The sequence below is a fragment of the Athene cunicularia genome (genome assembly GCF_003259725.1).
Source record: "Athene cunicularia isolate RWA chromosome 8 unlocalized genomic scaffold, athCun1 chr8_part1, whole genome shotgun sequence".
Lineage (NCBI taxonomy): Eukaryota > Metazoa > Chordata > Aves > Strigiformes > Strigidae > Athene > Athene cunicularia.
In genome coordinates this window covers 21,461,189-21,464,249 of record NW_020799109.1, presented here as the reverse complement: position 1 = coordinate 21,464,249, position 3,061 = coordinate 21,461,189, and positions in this window count along the sequence as shown.

The window sequence follows — 3,061 nt, the reverse complement described above, 5'->3', positions numbered from 1 at the left end:
CCAACTGTACAGCTTTCAGGCTCAGATGACCAGGTCAAAGCACAAAGGATGTGTCTGCACTTGACATACCTTCCATGTGAAAGGTAAATTAAAATCAAACACAAACCTCCAGAAACGTGTAGCTACAAATGGAAACAAGAAGAGCAGCCTGTTCTTCTGGTCTCATTTTCCTTTTCATCTCAATTACTCTTACAAACTTCACCTTTGTGAACTCTAATAAATTCACAGGATACCACGGCAGCATTTTAAAGATTGCTAGAATCAAGGCAGATGCAAGTCCAAGCCTTTTTCCTAAATCACTCTCCAAGTCACGATCACTTAACTCAAATGAAAACACACACACAGCCATTCAGAACGAGGAGTCAAAGGCAAATTACTGACAGTGTTTACATTCTCCTCTCATGTATCATCAGTGACAGAAACTGCTGTACCTCAACCACAACTAGTTAAACAGGCCAGACATTTCTTTGTAATAGACACAGCAGTAACATACAACCTGTGTGAGCGTGACTGAACCCCTGGAGTATCATTCTGACAACATAGGAAATCTGCTCATGAACCCCTTTTGAATTATGTTTGTGCCCATCTCTGTTAGACCAACATTTTATCTAAATTGCAGGGCTTGTCCAAACCCTCCACTACCTCCACCTTCGTCAAAAATTCGAAGTCTAATAGCAGGGCTAACAGCAGAGTATTACCAACCTTTAAGGGCTGTCAATTTAAATAGAGTATTTCCAGGCCAGCATGCCATTGTGTCAGAGGGTCACAGTCACAGACCAAAGGCAGCTCAGCAGCCAGGGATATCCTGGGATAGAATCGAGCAGAAACCTAAGACCTCTTTGTTTCTGCCCTCATGTAAGGAGTTCGTATTTGACATCCTTTCCACCCCTACAGCACAACAAATTGTAGGGATTACAGTGTCACCTGAATCTGCAGGTTTTGTAAACTTTTTAAATTCAGTGTTAAGTATGTATCAAGGCTTCATTCATTATGTCATCAAAACTCTGAACATGTTAAAGCCATCATAGTACTACCTCCAAAACCCAGGGACATGGGCCTGCTTGATGTATCCAGGCAATGCTCATAGGTGACAAGCTTTCATCCGTTCCCTGGCTCTGAAAAGGAGGTCTCATCCATCCAATTGTATCAGTGAAAATCCTACTTCTGATTTGTGGGAATTCCTCCACTTTCAGTTTCATTAAATTATTGCCAAATTATGATCACAATGAGGAAACACAATGAAGGTATTGCACTTGATTGATGGACAGGGGGAGAAATCATGCTGGTGTTTAGACTGCCATTATTTTGTAGTTAATATTGTTTCTTTTTTGATTCAGTGTATTATAACAATGACATTCATTTAGAAGGGAAGGAGAAGTTTTATTAGGTTGATTTCCCATGACAGAAATAGAGGCCACACACAAAGCTAAGGCTGCAAGTAGCACATACCGAAATGCCTTTAAACACAGCTAAACATGCTTTACTATTTGTTCTACTTTGATCTGAAGAGAGGTGAGGTTCACCACCATACTAACCTCATTTCGTGTGGGGACACTGTCAAGTGGGATGAAAAGCATGACCTCTAAGAATACTTAGGCTTTCTCCAGTGTATCTGAGTGAATTTGTTTGTTTGCAGTCCCTTCTATCCCTGCAAACACATGCTTTGATGAAATGAACAAGTCCCAGGGAAACTTTTTCAGGAAGAAAGATCAAAACTCTTGTTATTTTATCAAAAAAATGTCTGCCTAAATGCACACAAGATCAGCAGAGGATGGTGTCAAGGCTGCTTGATAACCTGTGTGAGAAAGTTGGGTCCTCTGCCTGAATAAGCATTAGTTCATACCATAATTCCCAAGATGTCAAACTGACCCATTTTGTGCCCTGTGTCTTTAATAACCTGTTCCCAAAAGGCTGCCCACAGGTGGATCACAGACAATACTCAGGTAAGTTTAGACAACTAAAGGCAAGACTGAAATAAGCATTTTGTCTGTGACCAGCTTTTGCACTTGGGCTCAGTGGATTTTGTAATTAAAATCAACTACCAAGACTCTCTTAGTTCAGGCTTTAATTTCACACAGTATCATCCACTCTCACTGCACTTCAGCAGCGGAAGCATCTTGCAGCCACACATAAGAGCTCACAAATGCACCACAACTACTGTAGGTCTACATTGATCCAACATGAACGCCACAGCCCCCCATGCTGTGAGGGGAGAAATCAAGCTAGGCCCAAGGTCCTCCTTCCTCTTGGACACAACACCCAAGGACTTCCCTGCCTCACACAGCTTCACTGTGCTGGGCCTCAGCCCTCCCTGCTCCCCCTCCGTACCACCCCAGGGATGCAGGTTTCCCTGCTGACTGCCCTGCACCTCAGGCGGAGGCTCCCTCTGCTCCCACCACCCTTCCAGCAGTGCCCATGCTGAGCTGCACACAGAGCATGGCAGGTCTGGGGGGTCTCTCTGGCAGGCCCTCAGCCATACCACCTCATACAGCTGGCTGCAGAGTCACTGCTGCTTCAGCTAAGTGAAAACAAAAACAAAAATCGAGATTTCAACAAAAATCCTTTCATAAACAACACAAGACCTGAAATGCACTTCTGCCAATAAAACAAACAACTCCTGGTGGCTTCCTCATTGCCTCAAAAGCACACCCAGGGTTCTTCATCTGTACTAAGCGAAGGTTCCAGGTGGAGCTGGAGGGGACACACCGCGCTGCCACCTGAGGAGCCGCGGGGAGCTGTGACCGGCCGGGCCTCTGCTCCTCCCGAGCACAGGCCTCGTCCCCTCAGCCCGCCGCGCTCTGAAGGCTGTGTGTGGTTTGGAGCTCCTGGTGAAATAATCAGCAGTAAATAGAAGTGTTTAAGTACTTTCCAACAAAAATACTGGCTCTGTGAAGGGCTGGCCTGCTTCACAGCTGCTGCGCTTAAATTCTCACCTTCACGGTTCAGGTTTAACACCCGTTAACTCGGCACCGACGGAGGCTGAGCGGCACTCGCGCTTTCCGAGACGCTGGTTTAACCTTTCGAGAGCTGCGAACCCCGGCGGGGGCCTGTGAGGCGGGGG